At 47.0% G+C, this 13,054-nt stretch overlaps 1 protein-coding gene across 4 annotated transcripts in view; it reads left to right on the forward strand.

The window, feature by feature from the left end:
- The window catches only part of Calx (sodium/calcium exchanger 3), a 339,781-nt gene that overhangs the window by 132,916 nt on the left and 193,811 nt on the right, over positions 1-13,054 (forward strand). The gene's annotated exons all lie outside the window — the stretch shown is intronic.

Raw genomic sequence — 13,054 nt, forward strand, 5'->3', positions numbered from 1 at the left:
GCAGCTCAGCTTTAATAATGTCCGATTCACAAGTGGCATGCAGAATGTACCTACAAGGCAACATACCACAAGTCGCCCTTAAGATCATAGGCGACACATTGAAAGAAGATCATGCAATATTATGGTGTCCTGGCCACGAGGGTATCTCGGGAAACGAACAGGCACACACTCTAGCTCGAGGCTTTACTAACCGAGCTGGAGATACGCACAACGATGAAAAAGACGATCGTCTACTGGTCCGCGATATACTGGAGCACCAGCGAAGAACCCGGCAACAGTACGCCCCACCCCACAAACTACTCAATGTAGAGGAGGCGCAGAAATATAGAAGAATACAGACGGATACCTACCCACATTTGGGTAGATACCATAAAATAAACCCAACCTTGTACACTAACTCTTGCCCGTGGTGCGGGTCATGGCCTTCATTGCCTCACGTAACGTGGGAGTGCGCCAAAAGACCTCATGCCATTAATTCACCTTTGGTACTCACCTTGCTAAGGGAGCCCTGGGAGGCCATCCTCGCTCTTGCTGACCTCGAGGGCCAGAAAGGCCTCTTGGACCAAGCTGGGCGGGTCGCGATGGCCACTGGAGTCTTGGAATAGGGACCCACCCTGCACCGCTCCCTTCCACCATTTTTTTTTTGCCTCATCAATAAATGTTTATTCCTCCTCCTCCTCCTCCTTGTCAGTCCCAAAACATTACCTTGTGGTCTCGGGTGAAATTAACGCCGCTTTTCACCCCTGTTCGACAAGCCCATTCCCTTCGAATAAAAGGCTACGGAAGGCTGACTAATACCGCCACTGCCTTCTCTCATTATGTGAAATGCTTCCCCGCGTATCTTGTACTATACGTTAGTATTGTAAAAGAGAAGTTTGTACAAGTACAAAAGAACCCTTTTCTCGTTTTGCTCATCGTACTTCAGTATAGTCTCATGAATAATCGGGAATATCTAGAAGGTTTCCAAATCTAAACTATTATAACTTTGAACGGTATTGCTATTTGCGGAAGTAATTGTTTGTTTGTTTGTTTTTGTTTTTGTTTGTTTGTTTTTCTGGATGTTTTCATAGCGTAGTGTTTCCGTAATCACTTTGGCTCGCATATTTCTCATGGCTCTTGTGTGCGTGTTTATGTGTGCCGTTATCCGCCAACATGGACGTCGTTCGTATCTTCAACGCGAACATTCAAATTCAAATTTTGCGAAACACTCGGAAACATTCGTTTCTATTTAGTATACGTGCGAACTTCACGACTGTTGTTTTGCACAGTCTTTTCCATCATGTTTTACGTCTGAAACATTTTTTTTTTTGTGAAAACATATGATTTAGTTGGAGCAGCCGGCACCGTCTAACAGGTACCAGCATCTCCACGAACACAGTGAATAAAAACATAGAAAAAGAAAGAAATGAGACAAAAGCGCGTACCCGCCATGAATGCCACGGCATCTGAATGATTGCTGCGCCAGAATTCCCTCTCATATATATATATATATATATATATATATAATATTTATATACGCGAAATGCGAAGGTTGTGGGTTCGGTTCCCATCTGCGGGAAGTTGTTTTTTCATCCACTTTAATTTCTATTAAGTTATCGTTTCTTTCTTTCATTTACTAAGCACAAGTAATTTCCCCTATGTTGTCCTTGGTGTCAGTGTTTGTTGGCTTCTTATGATGTGTGTATATATATATATATATATTCTTTAGAAACCTCTATGCACCGCTCGGTGTTGTTGCTGCCGAGGCAATTAAGAGTGACCTGATCGAGGAGCCGCTGTAACGAAAGGCCAAGGTCTGCCTATTCTGGCAGCAGTGCGCCATATGCCTCCTTCGCATTGGCCTTTACCGACGGCTTTCTTAAAGCTGGCAAATACCAGGGGCAGTGCAATAGAAGGGTGGCGTGATTCTGATGATGCTACTGTATTGCAGTGGCTTAGGAGCAGTGTTCTTATTTTCTTTCAAACGCTAGCTTCTCAGCGACGATTTACCAAACCTTAAATGGATGACGCATTGGTGCCAAGTTATGAGGGTAGAAGTGTGCTGAATGATCAAAGGGGACTTGGTGAGCGGTTTCCGAAGGAATGAAAGAAGGAATCGCAAACACATTTACAGGGTCTTCATGGCGAAATGAACGATAATTTCAATTTAAAGAAAAGAGATGCGATGCTAGCTACCCAAAATGTGCTTGCGCCAATGTGCCTCTAGCGGCCATTCGCGTGGCAATTTTGCGTGTGTTCGCGAGCTTGTTTCACGCTCGGCAAAAACACATTTTATGTAGCCCGTATTCAGCGACAGAAAGCTGTTATCGGAAGTTCATGTTTGCCTACAATTTTTTCTCTAACACTTCTCATGTAATTATAATATCCGAGAAGTTGATTAATTAATTAGGACTAGCCATGTGATTAGGCGTAATGCAATGTATATATACACTGAGTATCTCCAAGCGACGGCAAACAACAATATCTTGGTCCTGTCCAGCTACGCGGCATCTGCGTATTTTTTAAAAATCTTGGTGCACCATAAATGGGACGCCCTGTATACGTTATTCAGGCGCATAATGACTTTACCAAAGGGAAGGAAAATTGGGCGCCGACTGTGCGACACAACGAGTTCCAACAGATTTCAAAGGAGCTAGTGCTAGCTGTCTCAGATCATTATTGATGGTTTCTACGGGAGCTTCTAACTTCATTCCCGATAGAAATGCAGCGCAGTACAAACTGACCAGACCCAGAATGCACAACGAGTCGGCAAGAGTAAGGAAGTGTTCACCGTGTACGCTACCGTGTGAAAAAAGAAATGTTTTAAATTACTTTCCCTCTAGGAAACAGGGCCGTAGTCACCACCGACATTCTCTGTTTTCAGAGCTGCGGCGTCGGGCGACCGCTAATGAACTCCAAGCTGTCCGGGGCGCTCTAATTGAGACCGCCGCCTCAGGTAATTAGGACGTCGCCACAATGCAGTCGCCAGGCGTCGACGACGAGCCCGGATAAAAATGCAAGCGCGTATGGCATCCGCCACAATGTGGCCGTCCTCTGGTCGTTTAAATGGTTGAGTAACGATGACTAATGACTTACGCCGTCCCGTAGCGTGTCTCTAGAGTGCTTATCGCTTTGCTTGACGTGTACATCTCTCCACTGTGTGGTCGATAAATTGCACAGGCGGTGTAAGACCCGATCGCGAGGCCCGTTGGCTCGCTATCATCGACTTGGGGAAATCAGCAACGAATATGGGCAATGCGCCAGTACGACGCCAGTACGACGCCAATAGGACGCCAATATATATATATATATATATATATATATATATATATATATATATATATATATATATATAAGTAGAAAAAAGAAATTGAAGCACGAAGTTCACAAATCCGTATCTACATGCATCAAACAAATAGATATCGCGGTAACGTAAACTGATTCCGCTAGAACAGCGAGTGCTACTTGGCAGCGACCTTTAGAGCGAAGCTCCGTCATGATGTCATCAGCGTGCACAGCAGTCACACCGTGCACATTTAAAACCGAGCTTTCCCAGCCGCCGTCTTGCGCCGCTGAAAGCCGGCGAGCACATGGCGTGAGCGGTGTCTTATTTAGAAATCTCGCCAGCAAAGCAGCGTGGCCCGTACTCTAGAATTCTTGCCTCGAAACGTAACCATCAATGACTGTAAAATAAAAAAATAAAAAATTCAGACAGCTCACTCAGACAGCTTCTTCAGCAACTACTTCCCTACGGAGTGTTCTTCCTAGCTAGTAACGCGTGATTATTTTTCTCGCATCATGTTTTATCGGCTCGACCGAGTTTGGTACGGCTGCGGCAGTGAAATCCTGAGAGTGATGTCCAGCCAAGAAAAATGCGTGAGAGTGCCTAACCGCAACCTATACGCGCAGGCTGTCAGTGATGAATCACCACAGGGAAGAGAAGCAAATCTACACGGCTTCACTGTGTTTGATGTATTAGCTGTCAAATTAGCTTACATCGTGGGAAGCAAGTGCTTTCCAGTTTCAGCTATCAGAAACTTGCCTTTTTTGTGAGCCTTTCGGGGCGCATGCTCTTTTATTTCAGGCGTAAAAGTTTACAAAAGAAAAATAAAAGAAAATGAAAACTTTGCTCTAAGCTGCGCTATCTGAAGCTGGGCTCTTAACACGGTTCAAAATGTTGTATCAATTGACGCTTGATGACTCCCGAGAAGGATGCCTACTACTTTCGCTTCGCTCGAACAGTTCAACGTTCAACGTGCACAATAACAACGCTTGCGCGAGAGATAAAATTTGATCATGTCGCATTTGCTGGCCTAGGTAATTCTACTCGAGTTTAGCTCAGAAAAGTCTCTTATCGGAATATTACCAGCTGTGGAAACCCGTTAGATATGTTCTCCGTGGTTCGCGCGCTCACTGACGCACGGGCTTATCAACGAGCAGATAGCCCTAATAATCCATTCCGATGCATGTGAATCTAATCTATCGTCGGATTACGTCACTGACTGTATGACGTAAAACGAATGCTTGTTGCACGGTAGATATGGGATACAGTCCTTGTTAATGCGACCCACTCAAAGAAAACCTCGCGTAAACGCGTTCGAAAGTTTATTGCCTACAGAAACGAAACGCAGTTTAGAAGAAAAGAAAAGGCGGAAACAGCGCTATCTTGCTTTCTTATCCTCCTTCCTCTGTGCCCGTTTTTGAGCTATGTATTCTGCAGATGCCGCTGCTGCAATGCCGAATGCCGACCACTGCACCTAATGTCAATCACTAGTCAAGCGGCTGTTCTTGGCGACGTTTATCCTAGCGCCATATATTTATGCACTTTGTTTTAGAAAATAGCTATTGATTGATTGATTGATTGATTGATTGATTGATTGATTGATTGATTGATTGATTGATTGATTGATTGATTGATTGATTGATTGATTGATTGATTGATTGATTGGTATGTGTTGGTAGAGTAACTAAGTTCTGCGCAAGATGCACTAAGCTTATTCGCTTTCTGTCTCCAGCTACTCATTAAAGTAAGCATCTCTCGTTCTCTGTCTCTGCTTCTGATGTCTGAGTCACCCGAAAAGTTTTTGACCGAACTGATGTAATTCCTCGTATGACGTTGTATGAGGCTATAGATCTGTTAAAAGTATTACCAAACGTGTTCTTTTCTTGGAGAGAAGGGCAGTAATTTATCTACTAAAGCGAAAGGCTTTACTGGCCGCGAACTTGGGATTTCGCCATGGCCGTGCTCCCGGGAGGCACATGACGTCACACCGCGTTCATCGCCACACCGCGTTCCTCGTCACATCGTGTTCCTCGTCGCTGCGCTCGCCTCCGCTCGCTTCGCCAGCTGCGTCGCATGCCTGATAACATGTCGGAGGATTGAAAAGGAGAGAGCTCGCGTGCGCCGCAACCACAGTTGACGTGGAAGTATGGATGGCGACAATACTGATAAGCAGGAGGAGGCCTGGAATCGACATCGGAACAAGATGAAGAGGAAACAAATCGCCCGGGAAACAGACGAACAGCGCGCCGAACGACTGGCTAAACGCACAACATAGCTACACCACCAGACTAACCTGGACTTGCAATCAAGAATAATCAAGGCTAACCGTGCTATGCTTTAGCTTTCTTTGCGTATATCCTGGCATGGCCGAGCTAAGCCACTGGCAATTTTTTACGTAGCGGATGGTATTTTTCTCCAATTCGATCGTTTTTTAACATTGCAGAAAACCTCAAGCGCTATTTGGCCTGATTACATGGGATATATAGAGCGGCCGACATGGCCTGTACAAGAAATTGCAATGTTCAAGTAGCTAGTTCAAGAAAATTCCCTGTTTTATTTTTATATTTGTGAACTTCCGAATGCGCAATGAATTTGCAAAATTTATGCCAATTGGTAGTTAAGGCTTTACTATTTAGCAGGAAGTGAACCTCTTTTGGAATGCTGGTGCTTAAAACGTGCTGAATATACATGGGCGTTCTGTTAGCAATTTCTCAAAAGCCGCCCTCAGCCAATTCGGGGTCGATTACTTGCTACGCCAATACGTTTTAGGTGGGCTTTTGCAGACGGATATCTTGGAAGTGGTGCTCAACTGGGAATTTTCGTTAAACAAGAAGTAATTGTCTGCGTTAATTAAGCATTGTAAACTTGTGACGCATCCCCCTGAGAAAATAGAGGGAAAGTTAAATAATTAATAAATAATTGCCTACCTGGACATTCAATTTATCATGCAGGAATCTTCATGCTTCTTTCAAAAAACAGCCTGAAAATTCGTAACAACTGTACCTTTCACAGGCGGTTTTAATATCACATTTTCAAACTAAAAGACATCAAAATTATAAGATGTTATACCTAATCACTACACGGTATCCTTTGAACACGAACGGAAAGCTGTGAAGTACGCACTTTTCTTTCTCTTGAAATACGTAAGTGTAGAATGGATCGAACGGCGTTTCGACACCACAAGCTTAAATTTATGAACTCGGGAACGCAGAAAGATCACAGTAAGCAAGACACAAATAGGGCACAAACAATCGAAAGGGCGACGTCAAATTTGAGCAATAGTTTCGAGGTAGATTTTCTGAGATATTCTGCTTTGGACACTTGTCGGTTAGATCTGTATTAGTTAAATGCTACGAGGCGCTTGACTCTTCGCACTGCCCACAGGAGTGGTCCACATGGTAAATCACTTTAAAACCCTTGTGACGGCACCTATACATGCAGTTTTTGATTACACTGTGTCATTGTCTGGCTTAGCATTGATGACACTGTCTTCGGGATCAGCTGCAGTTTGATTAAACTGACTTCGGGATCAGTCCAGCTTTGATTACAATGTGTCCGGTATCGGCCAAATTCTGATCACTATGTCTGTATGATCAAACCAGCTTAGGTTACAATGCCCCTGGCATTGTACCAGTTCTGTTTACACTATCTCAGTGATTTGTTCAACTTTGATTATACTGCATGCCATATCAAATCAGCTTTGATTACAATGTCCCTTGGATGGACCAAGTTCTGATCACAGTGTCTGTGGGATCAAACCAGCTTTGGTTACAATGCCTCCAGCATTGTCCCAACTCTGTTTACGCTTTCTCAGTGATTCGTCAAACTTTGGTTATACGGTATGCCAGATCAAAGCAGCTTTGATTACAATGTCTCTTTGGTCGACTAAGCTCTGATCACAATTAATTTCTTTGGAATCAAATCAACTTCGATTACAATGACTCCGGCATTGTGCCAGCTTTGTTTACGCTATCTCTGTGATTGGTCCAACTTTGATTATACTGTCTGCGAGATCAAAGGAGTTTTGATTACAGTCTCTCTGGTATCGGCGAAGTTCTAATCAAAATGTCTCTGGAATCAAACGAACTTTGATTGCGATTTGGACACTTGTCGGTTAGATCTGTATTGGTTAGATCTGTATTGGATCCGGCGTTGTCCCAGATCTGTTTACACTACATCAGCGGTTGGCCGAACTTTGATTACACTGTCTGCGAGATCAAAGCAGTATTGATTACAACGTGTCCGGGATTTACCCTGTCAAGATAACGCTGTTTCTACAGTTGCGGTGCACCTCACACTGCCAGAAATCTGCCCAGGGAAAGTGGTGGAACATCCAGTGGAAGGTTCCCTTTAGAGTCAATGTAAAACTTGAAACATATAGTTCACTACAGATTTCAGCGCGACACCTGTGCTGCAGCTAAGCATTATCGGGCTCCGAGTTCCTCAAAGGTTTCCAGCGTTGCATTCGCAAAGCGGCCGCGATCAACAACTGCTGACGACAGGCCCTCGTCTCCCGCGTTGTGGACGCCTTTAATCTGCACCCAACATTCATCGAGCTGATGTGACTGCGCGGGCCCGGTCGGTCACTGTGTAAACACTCGCTGTTACAAAACGCGTGCGCCGCCTTAATTAAACCCTGCTGTTAAGTTAACTTATGGGGCTTTACGTGTCAAAACCACTTTCTTATTATGAGGCACGCCGTAGTGGAGGACTCCGGAAATTTTGACCACCTGGGGTTCCTTAACGTGCACCTAAATCTAAGTACACGGGCGTTTTCGCATTTTGCCTCCATCGAAATGCGGCCGCCGTGGCCGGGATTCGATCCCGCGACCTCGTGCTCAGCAGCCCAACACCATAGCCACTGAGCAACCACGGCGGGTAAACCCTGCTGTGTAAACACCAACGTAAGAAACGGGAAGGGGGGCGGGGGGCTTGCCGATCGAGGCACATCATTGTTTTGCCCGAACGCGCGTGAACTTCTGAATGCGCACCTGCGCTCGGTGCGGCACTACAAAAAAATTTTTAAAAATGAAAAGGTAATTAGCGACAACCTCATTGCGAAGGCCGTCTTGCCGGCGTTTTTCTGCTGCGCAAACAAAGCGTGCTGCGCTCGAAACGGCCGCGGTGAACTCCAGATGAAGAGGACGTCGTTGTCGCGGCTTACGTGCGCCGTATGTATGTCCGCGGGAGAACGTTCCTGAATGGGTGCTAACGACGCCGACGGCGCAAGCGCCGACGCGCCGGCCTCGTTAACTGAGTTTAGCGTGTATGTCCTGCAGGGCGAATGCGCCCAGCTACGAGATTTCACGAGATTTTCATCCCTCCCCCCATCCCTTTCGCTTTCCTCTTCATCTCCAGCTCCGCAGCGCTGATTTCGCAACTGTGGTTGACGTTGACGGGTTTCAGAGAGAGAGAGAGAAAACAAGGGTAGGAAAGGCAGAGAGGTCAACCAGAACAGCATCCGGTCTGCTACCCTACACTGGGGGTGGGGGAAAGGGGAATAGAAAGAGGAAGAAAGGGAGAGAGTAAGCACTGAGTACGTGTGGGAGGGACACCATACACAAGGACACTATAAAAGGGTTTCAGCACCACGCGAAGGCAAGGTGCTGAAACGAACGCGTTTCCAATGCAGCGGAGAAGCCTTCCGAAGGTGAAACGAGCTTGTCGCGGCCTGTGGCATGTCTGGCATCTCCCAGGCGGGTATACCCTAACACGTTTTCGTGTGTTTGGAATGGTGAGCTGTTTTTTGTTTTCATAACCGGTGCGGTAATGTTGATCCACGTGCACCGTGATTCAAGCCTCCTTTCTAGGGTTTTTTTATTTTATTTTTTATTTATTCAATACTGCCGGCCGCCTTTTGGTAGCCAGGGCAGGAGTGGGTACATGACGCTTTTCATATTAACGGTCCATCAAGAACAACAGTAACAGATAAGACAAACTCCGGGTTAATAAGAAAATGAGGTTACGTGAGACCGAAGGGCAAAGTTAGTTTTGGCTTAGCTGTCGAAGTGGCACGAAGAGGGAGCCACACCTCGTGACGAAGAGGGAGACTCGAGGCAGCTTTGGGAGAGTGTGCAAAGCGTTACGCACGATCTCCACGCAACCACTTTGCGTAACGTTTCGGTGCGCGTTAGTTGAATCCCTTAAATTAAATGTACGGGAAAGTGAACGTGAGGAAAAACGTGATCTGGAGGCTATCGCCAAACCTGCCTAGGACAATAGACGTCGTCGCAGCAGGTATTTGTCTGCACGAAGTTTCAGCTGTATACAACCTCTATATCACAAACCCGTAAGTGTTCGGGTGACAGCACGCTTAGTGGGAAATTCAGCCTACGCTCTGTGGAAGCAGATGGCTAGCGATGCGCGCGTCGTCGCAAGGGGTAAAGCAGAAGTGGGAACGTCAAATCCATCAGGCAGACTTCTTACACAAGCGACCCAAACACTCACCCTTTCATAACTATAGGAAGCGTTTGTGCTAACTTTCGTTTTGAAGAAGTGGTCGCATGAAATTTTAAACTTGTCATACTTTCTTTCTTGCTTTGCACGAAGGTAAAATCCCTCTAAACCCTAGGGAAAAAATTGTCTGAGGTTTAACTCTTGTAAACCTCACGAGCGAAAGGTTTGTTTGGCTTGTTTGGTGTTTGGCTTGGTTCATTAAAGTTATAGCCACAGTCTTTCACACACCTCACACACGCTGCCGAACGGGTTGTCCGTGAAGTCGCGGTGATACCCGGCCGTCGCAGTCGAGCTTGCCGCCAGCGGAAAGGTGCGGTGCGTCAAACGTTCGTTGTGGGTGCCGTTGCTTGTACCCGCAGCTTCGTCTCCTTCTCCGTGTTGTTGTTCGTGTTGCTGAATGACGGCGGCGGTTGCAGTAGCTCCGATCTTGGCACGCTTCCGCACTTGGTAGGCTTCTCGATAACGTGCTAATCTGGCCTTCCTTTGTTCCGATGCTTCAGGCAGGCAAATTTGCTTGAGATTTCGCAGCCTGCCGTCTAGCTATATCTACTGAATGATTGGGTTGAGCCTGTCGCTTGCGCTGAAGCGCGCACACAGACGTCCCAGCCGGCGCGCCGTCCATAGCGAGATTGAGCGACCAAGTGCCGGCGAAGCAGCCGTGAAAGGTTTATAGTCCGACGTTATCGGGGCGCTCGAGCAAGCGTCGCTCGTCGCCGGGCGCGTCGGAGCGCGTTGGCCGCATTCGGTTACGTTGGCTGCATTCGGTTACGTTGGCTGCATTCGGTTACGTTGGCTGCGCCAGTGCGTCGAACCGTCGGTCGAACTATAGACGCTGTTGTTCTCGCCAGCGTGACGTAGCGTGTGTGCGCTCACGCTACGCCGGACTATATTTAGCCAACTGAGCCTTTAAATTAACCTTCGCCAAGTCACGTGATACCGCAGCGGGGAGACTCCCAACATAATATCCGAGTGAGCGCAGCTGCGACGCCTCTCCGCAGCGGATCACGTGGCGTGACGTCACACCTACCATACACACGCGCTCCGGCGGCTCAAGGTCATTGCGACACGGTGAATGACCTTGAAATACAATGCGTAGTACAGCTTTCGCTGTAAATAATGGCTAGGGTAAATCGCTCTAAGAAAATCGCCGTGGTTGAACGAGGTTAAACCAAGTTTCTCGAGCAAAAGAACCGTTTTGCTTGCTTTGGGAAATGACACAGACGCTGCTGGGCGTCGTGGGCAACTAGCCCATCTGCAATTGCACCACAAGACAAAACACAGACGCTGCTCGGTGCGGCAGCAGCAGTGAGCGAATTGACCTTCATGCTGCTTATCGCTTCAAAGCGAACTAAGAGTCGAAAGCACAGTGCATATGAAGCTGCCAGCACTCGCCGTCCTTTGTACACATCTTAGATCGCTTTGGAGGTGAGGCCCGTGCGACCGCGCACTTCTCCACATCGCAAATCGCTTTCAAGATATGGGCGTATGCAGCAGCCGCTGGTAGTGGCAGGCTAAGTTCCAGTTTGACCTTGGCTGAACTTAAAGGTCAGATTTACGGAACCAGGCGTTTTCTGGGTTTGCACCTGGAGTAGTAGAGCTATCGCTCTGAAAACCACGACACTACATGAATTGCCCAATGGCAACGCGATGCCAACTATGCGCCAGCTCTCGCAACATTGCTCATGCTAAGCAGCACCATGATACAGAGGTGCTTGGAAGGTATATTGATCATCGAGACACTCCTAGCGCGGATTGCTCCACACCTGTCGTTGTATAGTTCAGGTGTTCACCTAAAAGGAGTACTGACACGGACACTACAACCTGTAAAAACCCTACCGCACGCGTCTATAGCACGTAAAAGGATGCCGCCTATAGCAAGTGTGTAGGTGCCACTGGCAATGTGCCCGAGTAGACTGCATACAGCCGCTGTGTACTTGCAACTGGGTATGCACAACTGGGTATGCACAACTGGGCATGCACAACTGGGTATGCACAACTGGGTATGCACAACTGGGTATGCACAACTGGGCATGCACAACTGGGCATGCACAACTGGGTATGCACAACTGGGCATGCACAACTGGCATGTGCAAGTGGGCATGTAAACGTTCTTGCCCAATCCTCCAAGAAGGGTATGCGCCACTTGGTAGGGGTCCGAATAGATGCAGAGCGACATGCACTAAATGATGAAGTTGGGAATGGAAGCGGCCGACAAAATGGAACCAGAGCATGCACCGAGAAAAGAGCGCTGAACAAAATCAAAGGGAAGGAGGAGCAGGGAGTACGTTACATTGAATACCAAAGTACGGTTCGCTGTTCACGTAATCACACAGATGAGCGAGATCCGCTGATTTATTTCTCTTGAAACTTTGCACTACTGTCACTCTCGAAATCTCGGACATCGCGTCATTGACAGCATCTTTACGTAATACCACTGAAAAAAAATTTACTGACGTTGTGTAGCCATAAGGCTAGGTATGATGGTGTCGCTTACGAGAGAGAGAGAGAGAGAAAGCAAGGACAGGAAGGGCTGGGAGGTCAACCAGAAGAGCACCCGGTTTGCTTCCCTACACAGGAGGGTGGGAGAAAGGGGAATAGGAAAAGGGAAAAAAGGGTGATAGTAAGAACTGAGTGCGTGTGAGAGGCACACTATACACAGGGACACTATAAACGGTATTTTAAGCCGGCGCACTTCAAGTGTTGTACTAGTGCACGAATTGCTTTGCGTGCCAGTGACGGGTGTGGCCACGGTCGGAGTATCTTTGATTCGGTGTTGCTTATGAAAATACTATTAAACAAAAGCGTTTTGCGCATTCAATCGGGCCGTGCTCCCCTATTCAAGCCGCAGCCATTGCACGGAGGAAGCAGTGAGCCATTGTTTTATAACGGCAAGACGTGTCCACTTCTCGACTGCTGAACCCGACACTATTTAGTTTGCAGGAACAAGTATTACAATAAGTTATTTTAGGCACTTTTACACTTGCCGGTTCGGTTTTCTTTCTCTTGTTTACATAGATTCGATCTTTCTGTGACGCAATAGAGAAATAAAAACGAAATAGAGAGCAGGGTTGACGAGTCGGGAATGTCGCGTTATTACGCTCCTGTAAGTCAGATCGCCATCGCTTACGCGGCATGTGATTACACTCGCCTTCAGTGATCGCTGCACCACGCGACCACCGCCGCCATTTCCTCGTCTCATAGGTTCAAGTGTATCAAGTTTGAAAGACCTCCAGACACGTCGAAATCTGCAACAAACACTTCTTCGACTTGCTTCTCTGTCGCGATTGTAACAAAAACGAAAAAAAAAAGTGCAGGTCTTCCAACACTTGCCCCTTG

The sequence above is a fragment of the Dermacentor albipictus genome, chromosome 7 (genome assembly GCF_038994185.2).
Source record: "Dermacentor albipictus isolate Rhodes 1998 colony chromosome 7, USDA_Dalb.pri_finalv2, whole genome shotgun sequence".
NCBI classification, from domain to species: Eukaryota; Metazoa; Arthropoda; class Arachnida; order Ixodida; family Ixodidae; genus Dermacentor; species Dermacentor albipictus.